Here is a 19,201-nt window from a genome sequence, read left to right as displayed (position 1 = left end):
CTGTTTAGATCAATCACCTCATCTCACAGATTACTGTTTAGATCAATCACCTCGTCTCACAGATTACTGCTAGGATCAATCACCTCGTCTCTCAGATTACTGCTAGGATCAATCACCTCTTCTCTCAGATTACTGCTAGGATCAATCACCTCGTCTCTCAGATTACTGCTAGGATCAATCACCTCTTCTCTCAGATTACTGCTAGGATCAATCACCTCCTCTCACAGATTACTGCTAGGATCAATCACCTCTTCTCTCAGATTACTGCTAGGATCAATCACCTCCTCTCACAGATTACTGCTAGGATCAATCACCTCCTCTCTCAGTTTATCACACAGTAGATGTGAGGAGTGTGAGGTTTAGGGAAGAAAGTGTGTGTGTGTGTGTTCTTTCTATTTTCTGCTGAATCTGTCTATCTAGCACGCCCTCTCTTAATGTGAGAGTCCAGAGGGGGTTCAGGTCATGGCAGAGAGAGCATGGAACAGATTTTTCAGTAAATGGTTTATTGATTTGTATCTCCCTCAAGACAGTAGCTATTATGAGATTAGATGTCAATCATTGCTGGTTCTCAGTTAGATCATCATGCGGTACTAGATTAACCACGTAATCCGCGTAATCCGTGTATTTACATAATATAGGACTGTGCACAACATTACTACAACATAAGAGCAACATACCTCAAACTTATTGTGTTTTTTTTTTAACAGGGTAAAAGTTTGATTTAGACAACAGAATGTATTTTATATTGTTTTTCTCTCTCTCTCTCTCTCTTAGTCTCAGGCTTTGTAACGTCAGCGTATTGAGGAATTAGTTGTGAGAAAGTTATTTCAGTTTGACAGATGACTTTGAAGTAGAGAAGGTCTGGAGTTTAGGGACTTTCGTGACAGTAACCATCTACTTACACGTTCCAGACGTGTTATTAATGATTTTCATCAATGCACATTGATCAGAGCCTTAGTGGAGAAAAGTAGAGCGAGGAGAGAGAAAAGAGAGAGAAGGAGAGAGGAACGTGAGAGAAAGAAAAGAGAGAGAAGGAGAGAGGAACGTGAGAGAAAAGAGAATGAAAGAGAGGGGAGAGAGAAATGTGAGAGAAAAGAGAGCAGAAAGAGAGAAAGAGAGAGAGAAAGAGAGAGAGAGAGAAAAGAGAGGGAAGGAGAGAGGAACGTGAGATGAAAGAGAGCGAGCGAGAGAGCGAGAGAGATAATTTCGATTGAGAAAGGCCGCCGTAGGCAGACCTGGCTCTCAAGAGAAGACAGCCTATGTGCACAATAACCACAAAATGAGGTGGAAACTGAGCTGCACTTCCTAACCTCCTGCCAAATATATGACCATATTAGAGACATATTTCCCTCAGATTACACAGATCCACAAAGAATTCGAAAACAAACCCAATTTGATGAACTCCCATATCTACTGGGTGAAATACCACAGTGTTCCATCACAGCAGCAAGATGTGTGACCTGTTGCCACAAGAAAAGGGCAACCAGTGAAGAACAAACACCCTTGTAAATACAACCCATATTTATGTTTATTTATTTTCTCTTTTGTACTTTTTTAAAACTATTTGCACATCATTACAACACTGTATATAGACATATGACATTTGAAATGCCTTTATTCTTTTGGAACTTCAGTGAGTGTAATGTTTACTGTTAATTTTTATTGTTTATTTCACTTTTGTTTGTTATCTATTTCACTTGCTTTGGCAATGTTAACATATGTTTCCCATGCCATTAAAGCCCCTTAAATTTAAATTGAGAGAGAGAGAGAGAGAGAGAGAGAGAGAGAGAGAGAGAGAGAGAGATGACTCAAGTAGCGAAGTAAACTATTAAAATGGATGTTACATACGGTGTATCACATTTAACAAACCAAACATTAAAATACAGTTATAGAAGGTAAAGTAAAAACCCAAACTGGTCCGTGTATCAATACCAGTATATCGTAAAATAAGGTATACATCCCAGCCCTATGTGTGTAAAGTTGTACATCCCAGCCCTATGTGTGTAAAGTTGTACATCCCAGCCCTATATGTGTGTAAAGTTGTACATCCCAGCCCTATGTGTGTAAAGTTGTACATCCCAGCCCTATGTGTGTAAAGTTGTACATCCCAGCCCTATGTGTGTAAAGTTGTACATCCCAGCCCTATGTGTGTAAAGTTGTACATCCCAGCCCTATGTGTGTAAAGTTGTACATCCCAGCCCTATGTGTGTAAAGTTGTACATCCCAGCCCTATGTGTGTAAAGTTGTACATCCCAGCCCTATATGTGTGTAAAGTTGTACATCCCAGCCCTATATGTGTAAAGTTGTACATCCCAGCCCTATGTGTGTAAAGTTGTACATCCCAGCCCTATATGTGTGTAAAGTTGTACATCCCAGCCCTATGTGTGTAAAGTTGTACATCCCAGCCCTATGTGTGTAAAGTTGTACATCCCAGCCCTATATGTGTGTAAAGTTGTACATCCCAGCCCTATATGTGTGTAAAGTTGTACATCCCAGCCCTATGTGTGTAAAGTTGTACATCCCAGCCCTATGTGTGTAAAGTTGTACATCCCAGCCCTATGTGTGTAAAGTTGTACATCCCACCCCTATATGTGTGTAAAGTTGTACATCCCAGCCCTATATGTGTGTAAAGTTGTACATCCCAGCCCTATATGTGTGTAAAGTTGTACATCCCAGCCCTATATGTGTGTAAAGTTGTACATCCCAGCCCTATGTGTGTAAAGTTGTACATCCCAGCTCTATGTGTGTAAAGTTGTACATCCCAGCCCTATGTGTGTAAAGTTGTACATCCCAGCCCTATGTGTGTAAAGTTGTACATCCCAGCCCTATATGTGTGTAAAGTTGTACATCCCAGCTCTATGTGTGTAAAGTTGTACATCCCAGCCCTATGTGTGTAAAGTTGTACATCCCAGCCCTATATGTGTGTAAAGTTGTACATCCCAGCTCTATGTGTGTAAAGTTGTACATCCCAGCCCTATGTGTGTAAAGTTGTACATCCCAGCCCTATGTGTGTAAAGTTGTACATCCCAGCCCTATATGTGTGTAAAGTTGTACATCCCAGCCCTATGTGTGTAAAGTTGTACATCCCAGCCCTATGTGTGTAAAGTTGTACATCCCAGCCCTATGTGTGTAAAGTTGTACACCCCAGCCCTATATGTGTGTAAAGTTGTACATCCCAGCCAAATGTGTGTGTAAAGATGTTGGACCAGGGAAATTAGCTTGACTGGGGCTTTTCTGATTGAAGCACGTTTCACTGCAATATTCTCCACTAAATGCCAAGGTAGGATCCACTCTCTCCTGAGGCCTCAATGCCAGGGTTTTTTCGTGTTGGATGTAGTTGTTGCTCTTTACTTACTTGTCCATCTTTGTTCTCTCAGCTCTTTTCTGTCTGCAGCTGGTTACAGTTTGATTTTAAGTAAACAAGGCGTGATTCCTTTCCTCAGTGCCACCTAACAACATGACTACAACGAGTCACTCTCTGTAAATTCGGCTTTCAGCTCTACCCCGGTCAGTATAGATGGCAGCAGTCACAAGAGATGCCTCTCAACTTTCACTGTGACCATCGTGGCCATCGTGCTGACTGAAATCTGAAGGAGATATTTGAATTCCATTAAAAACAATCAAAATCACACAGACACACACACACACACACACACACACACACACACACACACACACACACACACACACACACACACACACACACACACACACACACACACACACACACACACACACACACAAAATCTTATACAGCTAACCTCGTGGGGACGCACAATTCAGTCCCATTAAAAATCATATTTTCCCCCTAACCCTAACCCTTATTTATTTATTTAACTAGGCAAGCCAGTTAAGAACAAATTCTTATTTACAATGACGGCCCTGCGGGGATGGGGGCTGGGATTAAAATTAAAATACAAATATAGGACAAAACACACATCACGACAAGAGAGACAACACTACATAAAGAGAGACCTAAAGACAACAACACAGCAAGGCAGCAATACTTTACAGCACATCATGGTAGCAACACATGACAACAACATGGCAGCAACACAACATGGCAGCAGCACAAGATGGTAACAGCAAAAAAACATGGTACAAACATTATTGGGCACAGACAACAGCACAAAGGGCAAGAAGGTAGAGACAACAATACATCACACAAAGCAGCCACAACTGTCAGTAAGAGTGTCCATGATTGAGTCTTTGAATGAAGAGATGGAGATAAAACTGTCCAGTTTGAGTGTTTGTTGCAGCTCGTTCCAGTCGCTAGCTGCAGCGAACTGAAAAGAGGAGCGACCCAGGGATGTGTGTGCTTTGGGGACCTTTAACAGAATGTGACTGGCAGAATGGGTGTTGTATGTGGAGGATGAGGGCTGCAGTAGATATCTCAGATAGGGGGGAGTGAGGTCTAAGAGGCTTTTATAAATAAGCATCAACCAGTGGGTCTTGAGACAGGTATACAGAGATGACCAGTTTACAGAGGAGTATAGAGTGCAGTGACGTGTCCTATAAGGAGTGTCGGTGGCAAATCTGATGGCCGAACGGTAAAGAACATCTAGCCGCTCGAGAGCACCCTTACCTGTCGATCTATAAATTATGTCTCCGTAATCTAGCATGGGTAGGATGGTGATCTGAATCAGGGTTAGTTTGGCAGCTGGAGTGAAAGAGGAGCGATTACGATAGAGGACACCAAGTCTATATTTAACCTTAGCCTGCAGCTTTTATATGTGCTGAGAGAAGGACAGTGTACCGTCTAGCCATACTCCCAAGTACTTGTATGAGGTGACTACCTCAAGCTCTAAACCCTCAGAGGTAGTAATCACACCTGTTGGGGAGAGGGGCATTCTTCTTACCAAACCACATTACCTTATTTTGGAGGTGTTCAGAACAAGATTAAGGGCAGAGAAAGCTTGTTGGACACTAAGAAATCTTTGTTGAAGACTGTTGAACACAAAATCAGGGGAGGGGCCAGCTGAGTAGAAGACTGTCACCTACATATAAATGGATGAGAGAGCTTCCTACTGCCTGAGTTGTGTTGTTGATGTAAACCGTACCCATAACAAAAAAACCTTAACCCTAACCCTTATTTCTTAACTCTAACCTTAATAAAACGAACCCTAGCTCCTAACCCTCAAACTAAGTCTAAACCTAAAACTAATTCTAACCTTAAACCTTATTTCCTAACCCTAACCCTAACTAATTCTAACCTTCAACCTTAGCTCCTAACCCTAAACCTAATTCTAACCCTAAATCGAATTCTAACCCTAAAACGAATTCTAACCCTAAAACTAATTCTAACCCTAAACCTTAGCTCCTAACCTTAACTAATTCTAACCCTAAAACGAATTCTAACCCTAAACCTTAGCTCCTAACCCTAACCATAACTAATTCTAACCCTAAAACGAATTCTAACCCTAAACCTTAGCTCCTAACCCTAACCATAACTAATTCTAACCCTAAAATGAATTCTAACCCTAAACCTTAGCTCCTAACCCTAACCCTAAACCTAATTCTAACCCTAAAACTAATTATAAACTTAACCCTAAACCTTAGTGTTACAGAGTCTAGTTGATAGGTAAACGACTAGCCGGACTGTTCCCCGGACTCCGTGTGTTGGGATTTGTACAACGCTTGAACAAGGCTATTGAACTTGACATTGGTGTCTGGTTTTATTCCTTTAGGTATCAGAAGGGGCTCGAAAACCACACGTTTGTTATTTTTGTAGCTAAGTACAGTATAGGCAGTTATGTTCCATATGCGAACACACGCCGTTTCCTACTCCTAGTCACAACACTGATCAACTTGTTGTTAGCTGGTTAGCTAGCATCACTACCTACCTCGATGACTGAAGGCAAAGAGATCTCCTGTTCCATCGCTATGGCAGCGAAAATTCCGCCACAAAATCCCATGGTTCTCACAGGGGACTGGAATACTAATTGGGACAACTTCAGGAATGAAAAATCAAGGACTACTGCGCTGGCGACCGATCTACATGAGAAACCCAACGAGGTCCAAGTGGAAACTCTGAGGAGTTTAATGGGCAGCGAATGCAGTCATATCTACCGGCACAATCTCACCCTCACAGCACGACAACAGTGTGATGCAGAGGCTATATTGGATGCATTGGAGAATTACTTCAAACCCGCCAGAAACGTAATTTACGAGCGGTTCGTTTTCGGGAAGCTGCAAACAGGAAGAGGGTGAGTCAGTACACAACTTTGGAACCCGTTTGAGAGAAAAATCCGCCACTTGCGAATACAGGGGATTGAAAGATGATTTGATTCATGACAAAATAGTACTGGGAATTGCAAATGAGGATATGCGCCGGCGTCTACTGAGAGAGAGAGAGAGGCTTAACATTAATAACTGCCTTTGAATTGTGGCGCACTGCTGAAGTCACAGACATGAGAATGAGAGAAATGGAAATGGAAACCCCACGCTCCGACGTTGATACTGTTCACGCTGTTGCTAGGCAGACATTCAGACAAAAACCAATCGAGGCAAAACCAATCACCACGAACGGTGAACACTGAGAGCCCCATGGCATGTAAATACTGTGGGAATCCACACACACACACACACACACAAGGCAAGGAGCACTGCCCTGCCTACGGAAAACCATGCAGAGCTTATGGAACTAATAATCACTTTGCAAAAAGTGTGTCTCAAAAGCAAAAGAAGGGTGAGCGAGGGCAAGACTCACTGTGTTGATAATGTCACTCAATGTTCAGAGCTGAACAGTGAAAGTGACGTTTACATGCATGAATCCATTGGGGCTGTACACTCAAGAGGGAAGAAATGGTTCGTGACACTACGATTACACAACAAGCAACAACAATGTCAACTGGATTCCGGTGCAACATAATGAGCTACAAAAGACAAAATCAATCTGGCACCTGACACACATCTATTGCCCAGCGACACTAGACTAAAGCTGTACCCAGGAGAGCTAATGAGCTCTATAGGCATCTTTGAGACCGAATGTGTTATTCGGGGACGCAAACACAAGCTGGAGTTTGAGATTGTGAAAACCAGTCAACATCCTCTCCTCTCAGGCTCTACATGCGAACGTCTAAGACTGATGCAGTTCACCGTACCAAATGACCTGCACATTGTGGATCATGTCCAGCATGGACCCCTGTCCAAAGGACATCTACTCAGCAGATATGACGATGTATTCAACAGGCCCCGTTAAATCAGTGCCTGGGGAGGTATACCCCGAATTGGATGAGAGCGTCACTCCAGTCCAGTGTGCTCCTCGCAATGTGCCCATTGCAATGAAAGTAGCTATGAAGGCCCAGCTGGTCAAGTATGAGGCCAATGGCCACATGACATCTGTGACTGAACCAACAGACTGGATCAGCAATATGGTCATAGTGAAAAAAACCCAGAGAAGCATCTGAACCAAGCACAGAAACGGTCCCACTACATCATGCCGACACTAGAGGATGTCCTCTACAAGCTTCCCAAGGCCAGGATTTTCACCTTGGTGGATGCCCAAGATGCATTCCTTCAATGCAAGCTGGACGAAGAAAGCAGCTTCATGTCTAACTTCTGGACAGCCTGGGGTCGGAAACGCTGGCTCAAGCTCCCGTTTGGTGTCTCAGTGGTGCCTGAGGTATACCAACGCAAGCAGCACAAGTTACAGGCTGAGCTCAAGGGCATTGAACCCATCGCCAATGATGTCTTGATCGTAGGCTGTGGTGACACACATGAATAAGCAGAACGCGACCACGATGTGAAGCTCCTGTCACTGATGGATTACTGCCGATCAGTTAAAACTTCTTAGGGATAAGGGGCAGTATTTGGAAGTTTGGATGACTGAGGTGCCCAAAGTAAACTGCTTGTTACTCAGGCCTAGAAGCTAGGATATGCCTATAATTGGTAGTATTGGATAGAAAACACTCTAATGTTTCTAAAACTGTTAGAATAAAGTATGTGAGTATAACAGGACTGATTTGGCAGGCAAAACCCCGAGGACAATCCATCCAGGAATATATTTTTTGAGGTCTTTGGAATTTCCAATGCTTTTCTACGGGGAAGCCGAATTATTATGACCCAGATTGCAGTTCCTATGGCTTCCACTAGATGTCAATAGTCTTTAGAAATTGTATAATGTTTTTTTTGTAAAATGAAGTAGTAGTCGTATTCTTTCTAAGTGTCACTCAGGTGGACTCTAGTCTTTTGGTGCGCGTGAATGAGAGTGTGCTCTGTGTTGTTATTCTCCGGTATTGGAAACAGTTTATTCCGTCTTAAATTGTATCGATTATTTACATTTTAGGGTATCTGAGGTTGGATTCAAAATGTTATTTGAAATGTTTGGACCAAGTTTACAGTTAACTTGTTAGATCCTTTGTTGGCATGTTGGGCGAGTTGGAACCGGTGTATTTCTGAATCAAACGCGCCAAATAAACAGACATTTTTGAGATATAAAGAAGGACTTTATCAAACAAAACGATGATTTATTGTGTAACTGAGACCTTTGGGATTGCAAAAACATGAAGATCCTCAAAGGTAAGCGATTTATTTTATCGCTATTTCTGACTTTCGTCTGTTTGGTTGGAAAATGTTTTTCATGCTTTAATCATAAAGCCTTTTAGAAATCTGACATAGCGGCTGGATTAACACGAATTTAATCTATAAGCCGATGTATAACACTTGTATTTTTTATGAATGTTTATTATGATTATTTCTGTATTTTGAATTTTGGCGCTCTGCAATTTCACCGGATGTTGTCGAGGTGGGTCGCTAGCGGAATGCCTGTGCCAGAAAGGTTAAGCTTCGTCTTGGCCTGAAGAAGCTGCAGTTCAAGGTGAAAGACATCCACTTCCATGGCCACATTCTCTCAACCAAAGAACTGAAGCCGGACCCAGACAAAGTCAGAGCAATCCTCGAAATGCCAAACCCGTCTGATGCAAAAGGAGTACAGCGTCTTATCGGCTTTGCAAACTATCTTGCAAAGTTCATGCCACACCTATCAGCAGTCTGTGAGCCTCTGCGCCGGTTGCTGGACAAAGACACACCATGGCACTGGCTACCCAAGCACGAGGCCGCGGTGCAGGAGATGAAATCTCTGGCTTCATCCATGCCAGTGTTGCGCTACTACGATGTCACGAAGCCTGTCACAATCCAGAACGACTCCAGCCAAAGGGGACTTGGATGCTGCCTTATGCAGGAAGGCCAGCCCGTTGCATTTGCTTTAAGAGTGCTCACCCCCACCGAACAAAACTATGCACAAATTGAGAAAGTGTGCCTCAGCATCGTCTTCTCCTGCCAGCGCTTCCATCACTACTCATATGGTCGAGAGCTGGTCACTGCTGAAACTGACCACAAACCACTCATTGCCATATTCAGTAAACCTCTCCTCAACGCGCCCAAGAGCATTCAAAGCATGCTCCTGACTCTGCAAAACTACAGCCTGAAGGTCATCTACAAGCCGGGACCAGACATGTACATCAGTGACACACTGAGCAGGGCAACAGCACAATGTACAGGCAGCACACTGAGTAGGGAAACAGTAAGTCAGGGAGCAGTTCAATTTCAAAAGTCAGAGTAGTGATCAACAATGAGAATTGTTGATCACTTCTCTGACTTTTGAAATTGAACTGCTCCCTGACTTGTCTGCAGAGATGGTCATAAAGCACTGCAAAGCGCAGTTTGCAAGGCAAGGTCAGCCTGAGAAGGTCATCATGGACAACGGCCCACAATTCACTGCACAGTTCAAGCCTTTCACCTCAGAATGGGAGTTTGACCACGTGACCTCCTCTCCAAGACACCCAAAAGCAAATGGCAAGGCAGAGTCAGCTGTCAAGATTGCAAAAAAACTGTTAAGCAGGGACTTTGGAGGCTGGGCATGTGGCTACAGAGAGTTGCAAACCAGAACACACCATACACTCACCTAGATGAGCTGGATCATAGTCCATTCTAAGGGCAAGGGGCGCAGAATTGAGACATGAGCCAACTGAAGGTGAGGCTTCTACCCCACCAAGGTCTCCAGCTCGTGGCCCTAATCCTGCCCCTGTCAGAGCCCATACTTATTCACGGGTGGGTCGGCTGGTTTACTCTGTAAGCAAGAGACTGTGTTAACTTGTCCTCTGTTTATGAAAAATACAAATTAAAAATAAATTAAAAAAGAGATGACAACTGAAATAAAAAGAAAATGTAATGCTTTTTCAATTGTTATGACTTGACTGTTAAGAACTTAATGTTATGCCGTTATGTTTGCACTTTCTATTGAAAAGGATGATGTTACGGAGTCTAGTTGATAGGTAAACGACTAGACAGACTGTTCCCCGGACTCCGTGTGTTGGGATTTGTACAACGCTTGAACAAGGCTATTGAACTTGACGTTGATGTCTGTCGTTATTCCTTTAACCAACATATCATACTGGAACACTTAGCTCCTAACCCTAAACCCCCTAAGATACACACACACTTTCTCTCCCCTCATAGGTTTGAGGAGACAGATACACACCAGCTTGTCAGTCCCTAGGAGGTCATAACATTACTAAAATGTTGATATCTATGTTTATCTGTCGATGTGCCTTTGAGCAAGGAACTTAACCTTCATTTGCTCTTGGGGCGCTGTCCTACCATGGCTGATCCTGTAAAACAACACATTTCACTGCACCTACAGTGTCTTCAGAAAGTATTCACACCCCTTTACTTTTTCCACATTTTGTTGTGTAACAGCATGAATTTAAAATGGATTACATTTAGATTGTGTGTCAATACCCCCATAATGTCAAAGTGGAATAATGTTTTTAGAACAAAGTAAGAGGCCGTTAGCCAACAATGCAGTTCAATAAATATTTCCTAAATAATCTTAAGTGAAAAAAATATTTGGAACAAACTAACTACCTCATCTCTGTATGCCACACACACACACAAAACTATATTTAAGGTCCCTCAGTCAAGCAGTGAATTTCAAGCACATTTTCTACCACAGATCATGGAGGTGTTTCAATGCCTCGCAAAGAAGGGCACCGATTGGTTGGGTAAAAATAAAGATATAGGCCTCCTTCCCAGTGTTGTGCTCAAGACTACCTAAAGACCGATTCAAGACCGGACCGAGACCGGGAGGGGGATGAGCTGTCCGAGACCGATTCAAGACCGGACCGAGACCGGGAGGGGGATGAGCTGTCCGAGACCGATTCAAGACCGGACCGAGACCGGGAGTTGGATGAGCTGTCCGAGACCGGACCGAGACTGGGTGGGGGATGAGGGGTACGAGACCGAGTCAAGACCGAGACCAGGAAGTCCAATTGAAGACCATAACTGTCATTTTGTCAAATCATAAGAGTTCAACATGTCCAGAAGAACATTATGAATAAATGAATTAAATTAATAAATTAATAGATTAATTAATTAATGAATATTGTACAAGTTGTTACTAACCCAAACACAGTGGGGAACAATGAGAGCCTTCTACACTTTCAGAGAATAAGAATTTATAATATAACAATATGCAATACCGTTCAAAAGTTTGGAGTCACTTAGAAATGTCCATGTTTTTTGAAAGAAAAGCACTTTTTTTTTTGTCCATTAAAATAACATCAAATTGATCAGAAATACAGTGTAGACATTGTTAACGTTGTAAATGACTATTGTAGCTGGTAAAGGCAGATTTTTTATGGAATATCTACATAGGCGTAAAGAGGCCTATTATCAGCAACCATCACTCCTGTGTTCCAATGGCACGTTGTGTTAGCTAATCCAAGTTTATAATTTTAAAAGGCAAATTCATCATTAGAAAACCCTTTTGAAATTATGTCAGCACAGCTGAAAACTCTTTGTCCTGATTTAATAAGCAATAAAACTGGCCTTCTTTAGACTAGTTGGTTATTTGAAGCATCAGCATTTGTGGGATTGATTACAGGCTCAAAATGGCCAGAAACAAAGAACTTTCTTCTGGAACTTTAACGGCCGTCGTATGTAGTAGACCAAGGCGCAGCGGGTTGAGTGCTCATATTAAACTTTATTGAACACTTAAATAACAAAACAAGAAAAAACGAACTACAGCTAGACAGTCTTGCAGGCTAAACACAGCAGTGCAAAAACAACTTCCCACAAAACCCATTACAAAAAACACCCCTCTATATAGGACCTTCAATCAGAGGCAACGAAGAACAGCTGCCTCCAATTGAAGGTCAAACCAATAACCCTAAACATAGAACTAGAAAGACTAGACCAGAACATAGAAATATACTAACACAGAACATAACCAAAAACCCCAGAACACTCTAAACAAACACCCCTCTACATAAACACATAGCCCAACAAACCCCGAAACACTCTAAATAAATACCCTCTGCCATGTCCTGACCAAACTATAATAACAAATAACCCCTTTACTGGTCAGGACGTGACAGTACACCCCCCCAAAGGTGCAGACCCCGGATGCACCTCACACAAAAAATAAACACAAAAATAAACCCCCCCAAACTAAAGGGAGGGAAGGGAGGGTGGTTGCCGTCACCAACGGTTCCCGTGCTACACCCCCCTCCCTCCCCAATCCTCCTACTGTGGAGGTGGCTCAGGCTCTGGCCTTAGTCCCCCACCTAACCTGTCCACCCCCGCTGAATACCTTGGGCTGAAGCGCGTCGCTGTAGACCTCGGGCTGAAGCGCGTCGCTGTAGACCTCGGGTTGAAGTGCTTTGCTGTAGACCTCAGGCTGAAGCGCGTCTCTGGCTGCGCCGATTCCGGACTGTAGGGCCGTCTCTCTCGGCTCCGGACTGTGGGCCGTCTCTCTATGGGGCACTGTCGCCGGAAGCTCTGGACAGGGCACTGTCGCCGGAAGCTCTGGACGAGGCACTGTCGCCGGAAGCTCTGGACGAGGCACTGTCGCCGGAAGCTCTGGACGAGGCACTGTCGCCGGAAGCTCTGGACGAGGCACTGTCGCCGGAAGCTCTGGACGAGGCACTGTCGCCGGAAGCTCTGGACAAGGCACTGTCGTCGGAAGCTCTGGACGGGGACTGCGCACTGAAGGCCTGATGCGTGGGGCTGGCTTAGGATGCGCCAGACTAAGGACACGCACCACAGGGCTAGTGCGAGGAGCGGGAACAGGACTTACTAGACTGGGCTGACGCACTGGAGGCCTGGTGCGTGGTGCTGGCTTTGGACACGCCAGACTGGAGACACGCAACTCAGGGCTAGTGCGGGGAGCAGGAACTGGATACACCGGGCCATGAGTAGGCACTGGAGGTCTGGAGCGCACCTCCTGCACAACCCGTCCTGGCTGGATGGTAATAGTAGCCCTGTACTAGCGGAGTGCTGGCACAGGGCAAACTGGGCTGTGCAGAGGCCTGATGGTTGCCGTGCGTAGAGCAGGCGTAGGGTAGCCTGGGCCTAGGAGGCGCACTGGTGGCCAGATGCGCTGCACAGGCATCCTCCTTCCAGGCTGGATGCCCACTCTAGCACGGCACTTGCGAGGTGCTGGGATTGCTCGCACCGGACTGTGCGTGCGCATGGGCGAGATCGTGTGCACTTCCGCATACTCCGGCGCTCTCCACTCCCTATGCTCCCCATAATAAGCATGGGGAGTTGGCTTAGGGCTCACCCTTGGCCCAGCCAAACTACCCGTGTGCCCCCCCCAAAATGTTTTATTGGGGGTGCCTCTCGCACTTGCCCCTCGGCGCGTATAATGCCTCATAACGTCTTCGCTCCGCCTTTGCTACCTCTATTTCCTCCGGTGGGCGATGGTATTCACCAGCCTGGTGCCATGGTCCAGCCCCGTCCAGAATATCCTCCCATGTCCATGATTCCCCATAGTCCATATAATTCCTCTGCTGCTCCTTACCCCGCTGCTTGGTCCGTTTGTGGTGGGAAGTTCTGTAACGGCCGTTGTATGTAGTAGACCAAGGCGCAGCGGGTTGAGTGCTCATATTAAACTTTATTGAACACTTAAATAACAAAACAAGAAAAAACGAACGACAGCTAGACAGTCTTGCAGGCTAAAGACAGCAGTGCAAAAACAACTTCCCACAAAATCCATTACAAAAAACTCCCCTCTATATAGGACCTTCAATCAGAGGCAACGAAGGACAGCTGCCTCCAATTGAAGGTCAAACCAATAACCCTAAACATAGAACTAGAAAGACTAGACCAGAACATAGAAATATACTAACATAGAACATAACCAAAAACCACAGAACACTCTAAACAAACACCCCTCTACATAAACACATAGCCCAACAAACCCCGAAACACTCTAAACAAATACCCCCCTGCCACGTCCTGACCAAACTATAATAACAAATAACTCCTTTACTGGTCAGGACGTGACAGGAACTCGTCAATCTATTCTTGTTCTGAGAAATAAATAAATAGGCCATGGAGGCGAAGTAATTACAATATAGCAATTAAACACTGGAATGGTAGATGTGCAGAAGATGAATGTGCAAGTAGAGATACTGGGATGCAAAGGAGCAAGATAAATAAATAAATAGGTCCCAGACGTGCTCAATGGGATTGAGATCTTCGCTGGCCATGGCAGAACATGTTATATCTAGCTTAGCTCTCAAACTCAGCAGAGTTTCACATTTAATGACATGTGCCTGACAAACCATATCAACGTACAGTACGACGAACAGCACGTCATACCATACATAACAATCTCTTTGAAAATAATTGATGTGTGTGAAACATTGCTGATTTTAAACTTTTGATCACCAGTTACTTTGTGTGCAAAACATTATATTTATTTATTTTTTGGTACATTTTGATTAGGGCAATGCTTAGCCTAACGGTTGTGTTTTTGTGCAGACATACTGGCCTTTTATGTCTGAGTGAATGGGCTGTTGTATGTGACTGCTGTCTCTCTATGTGTTTTACAAGAAGTTCAGTCTCCTACATGGAGATTAGGTATTATGGTCGCTGTCTTTTTAAGAAATGTTTCACTGTTGTAGCTTTTGGATGATTGGCGTTGAGGCAGCTTCAGTTCGGCTGGCATCTAGCCGACTCCCTTAAAAGACCGTTGTTTGAAAAACAAGAATAATTTAAAAATAATAATAATAAAAAAAAATAATAAAAAAAAACAGGAATAGTACAGTACTGCTTGTCCATTTTTTGAGATGCCTTAGCCAGTATACGTTTCCTCAACATAGTCAGAATTAATAAGATAACTTAATTCATTTTAACGTTTTTTTTTTGTCTCAGTGGCGCAATTTTACATCTAACAAAGATTTTTGGTACAGTTTATGTCAATGAAAAAAATAATTATGCCAATGATTATGTTTTTTTTTATGTCAATGAAAAAGATTGTTGTATGACAGCAGACTTTATTGAAGAAATCCTTGTTGACCGACGAAGGGGCGTAGGCTATGGCACCGAATTTCGGCTTGCCTCTAGAAAATGTGTGTCCCCCAAAACTAACAGAAACGTCACAAAATGTCATCACAATATACAGGTCCTTCGGAAAGTATTCGCACCCCTTGACTTTTTCCACATTTTGTACGTTATTTTAAAATTGATTAATTAAAACGTTTTCCTTATCAATCTACACACGATACCTCACAATGATATAGCAAAGACGCGTTTTATCTATTTTTAACAAATAAAAACAGAAATACCTTACTTAAATAAGTATTCAGACCCTTTGCCATTAGACTAGAAATTCATCTCAGGTGCATCCTGTTTCCATTGATCATCCTTGAGATGTTTCTACAACTTGATTGGAGTCCACCTGTGGTAAATGTAATTGATTGGACATGATTTGTAAAGGCACACGCCTATCCAAGGTCCCACAATTGACAGTGCATGTCAGATGAAAAAAACCAAGCCATGAAGTTGAAGGAATTGTCCGTAGAGCTCCGAGACAGGATTGTGTCGAGGCACAGAACTGGGGAAGGGTAACAAAAAATGTATGCAACATTGAAGGTCCCCAAGAACACAGTGGCCTCCATCATTCTAAAATGGGAGAAGTTTGGAACCACCTAGAGCTGGCGGCCCGGCCAAACTGAGCAATCGGGGGAGAAGGGCCTTGGTTAGGGAGGTGACCAAGAACCCGATGGTCACTCTGACAGAGCTCCATAGTTCCTATGTGGAGATGGGAGAACCTTCCAGAAGGACAACCATCTCTGCAGCAATCCACCATTCAGGCCTTTATGGTAGAGTGGCCAGACGGAAGCCACTCCTCAGTAAGAGGTATATGACAGATCACTTGGAGTTTGCCGAAAGGCACCAAACGGACTCTCTGACCATGAGAAACAAGATTATCTGGTCTGATGAAACCAAGATTGAACTCTTTGGCCTAAATGCCAAGCGTCACGTCTGGAGGAAAGCTTTCACCATCCCTACGGTGAAGCATGGTGGTGGCAGCATAATGCTGTGGGGATGTTTTTCAGCGGCAGGGACTGAGGGACTAGCCAGGATTGAGGGAAAGATGAATGGAGCAAAGTACAGAGAGATCCTTGATGAAAAACCTCCTGCAGAGCGCTCAGGACCTCAGACTGGGGTAAAGGTTCACCATCCAACAGGACAATGACCCTAAGCGCACAGCCAAGACAATGCAGGAGTGGCTTTGGGACAAGTCTCTGAATGTCCTTGAGTGGCCCAGCCAGACCCTGGACTTGAACCCGATAGAACTTCTCTGGAGGGACCTAAAAATAGCTGTGCAGTCAACGCTTGCCATCCAACCTGACAGAGCTTGAGAATTCTGCAGAGAAGAATGGGAGAAACAGCCCAAATACAGGTGTGTCAAGCATCATACCCAAGAAGACTCGAGGCTGTAATCGCTGCCAAAGGTGCTTCAACAAAGTACTGAGTAAATGGTCTGAATACTTATGTAAATGTAATATAATTTCAGTGTCTTATTTTGTATAAATTTGCTAACATTTCTAAAAAACTGTTTTTGCTTTGTCATTATGATGTATTGTGTGTAGATTGATGAGGGGAAAAAAACGATTTAATCAGTTTTAGAATAAGACTGTAACGTAAGAGAAAAAGTCAAGGGGTCTGAATACTTTCCCGAGGCACTGTATGCATGAACTCTTCCGAACTGTTTCGACTGGGAAGCGTACGGACACCTTTAGGTTACCATAGGTTGTGTAAGTAGTGTGTTTGTGGTGGTGGTGGTTGTTGGTACCATTATCCATGTGGAGTGCTATCTCTGTGTGAGTGGCAGCTCGTAGCACTGCTCAGCCTCAGGCTTGTTTGATTTAGTTGGCCGCAGTACGTGATACTATGTTCCTGCTATTTTTCTTTTGTTTGTATATGATTGTTAATATGATTGTTTCCCACACTGAAGGCCTCGGTCCAATAGGTTCGCTACATGTCTATAATATATAGAAATACTGTTATAATACGTCTGCCCTCACTAATAACGACCACACACCTTTCAAACTATTTCCCACCACTCTTCCCTACCAGCAAATCAAGGAACTATGCGACAAAAGTTTGAGGATATTTTTCAATTAAAGTAAAGAACTGTAATGTTATGAGTAAAGTATGAGGCTCAGGCGATAAAATATGAATGTTTTATGAAAGGAGTATATATATTTGGCGAAGTGGTTTTATGCATTGAATGAATGGAAGCTGAAAATTACTGTATTTGTTTTTTTTTACTCTGCTGGTCTCGGGTTCGTCTCGGGAAGAAATTAAAAGTCCTCACTATCCAAGACTGACTCATACCATATTAAAAATGTATCTGACACCGAGACAAGACCGAGACACTCGGTGATGTCACGTCCTGACCATAGTAAGTTGTTATTTTCTATGGTAGGGTAGGTCAGGGCTTGACAGGGGGTGTTTGTCTGTTTTTCTATTTCTATGTTCAGTTTCTAGTTTTGTATTTCTATGTTGTTTTTTTGTTTGGCATGATCTCCAATAAGAGGCAGCCGGTTGTCGTTGTCTCTAATTGGAGGTCCTATTTAAGTTGATGTTTGTCCCACCTGTGTGGGACAACATGTGTTGTCCTCTCTGTGTCACGGTTTGTTGTTTTTGTATATTCAAGTATTTAAGTGTGTTGCATTCAGTTTCACTTTTAATAAATATGTGGAACTACGAACACGCTGCATTTTGGTCCGCTCCTTCGAACAGCCGTGACACTCGGTGATCTAGATACCGGACTCCAGTACTGTTTTCAAAGAGGAAGGAAACTGCGATACAGGTGTGGTTCCTAACTCAGTTGCTGGAGAGGAAGGAAACCCCTCAGGGATATCACCATGCAGCCAATAGTGATTTTTAAACAATTATAGAGGTTTAATGATTGTGATAGAGGAGAAAACTGAGGATGGATCAACAAAATTATAGTTACTCCACAATACTAACCTAAATGATAGAGTGAAAAGAAGGAAGCCTGTACAGAATAAAAATATACCGAAACATGCATCCTGTTTGCAACAAAGCACTTAAGTAGCTAATACTGAAAAAACTTGACAAAGAAATGAACAAAATACATAATTGAGCAGCACTCTTCACGACTTCAAGCAGGGTGGTGGCTGCACCAAGTTATGGGTATGCTTGTAGGAGTTTGTATGGAGAAAAAGAATCGGAATAGAAGTATAAGCACAGGACAAATCCTGTAGGAAAACCTGTTTCAGTCTGCTTTATAGCAGACTCTGCAAATAATTAACCTTTCAGCAGGACAATAACCTTCAACACAAGGTCAAATCTAAACTGGAGATCCTTAACAAGATGACATTGTGCAAAGCTCTTAGAGAATTACCCAAAAACACTCAGCTTTGTAATCGTGGCCAAAGGTGATTCTACAAATAATTGACTGAGGTTAAAATTAAATATTTCTGTATTGCATTATCATTAAATGTATTCTTGTATGTGGTGGTTAGCAGGTATACTCTGTATATTGCTGTATGGTGTGGTTAGTTAGTATACTCTGTATATTGCTGTATGGGGTGGTTAGTTAGTATACTCTGTATTTTACTGTATGTGTTAGTTAGTACAATATGTATTTTGCTTTCCCCAATCATGTTTCTCATTTTCACATTAAAGGTTATTAATAATGTGTTTTTCCAATATATATATGAATAACTTTCATTTCACTGTCTTCTGAGCACAACAATTCACAGTACTTTCTATCTGTGTTTTACACTACATGACCAACACTATGTGGACACCTGCTGGTCCAACATCTCATTCCAAAATCATGGACATTAAAATAGAGTTGTTCCCCCCTTTGCTGCTATAATAGCCTCTACTCTTCTGGGAAGGCTTTCCACTAGATGTTGGAACATTGCTG

This window comes from Salmo salar, chromosome ssa19 (assembly GCF_905237065.1).
Source record: "Salmo salar chromosome ssa19, Ssal_v3.1, whole genome shotgun sequence".
Lineage (NCBI taxonomy): Eukaryota > Metazoa > Chordata > Actinopteri > Salmoniformes > Salmonidae > Salmo > Salmo salar.
Note: the sequence above shows the minus strand (reverse complement) of the source record.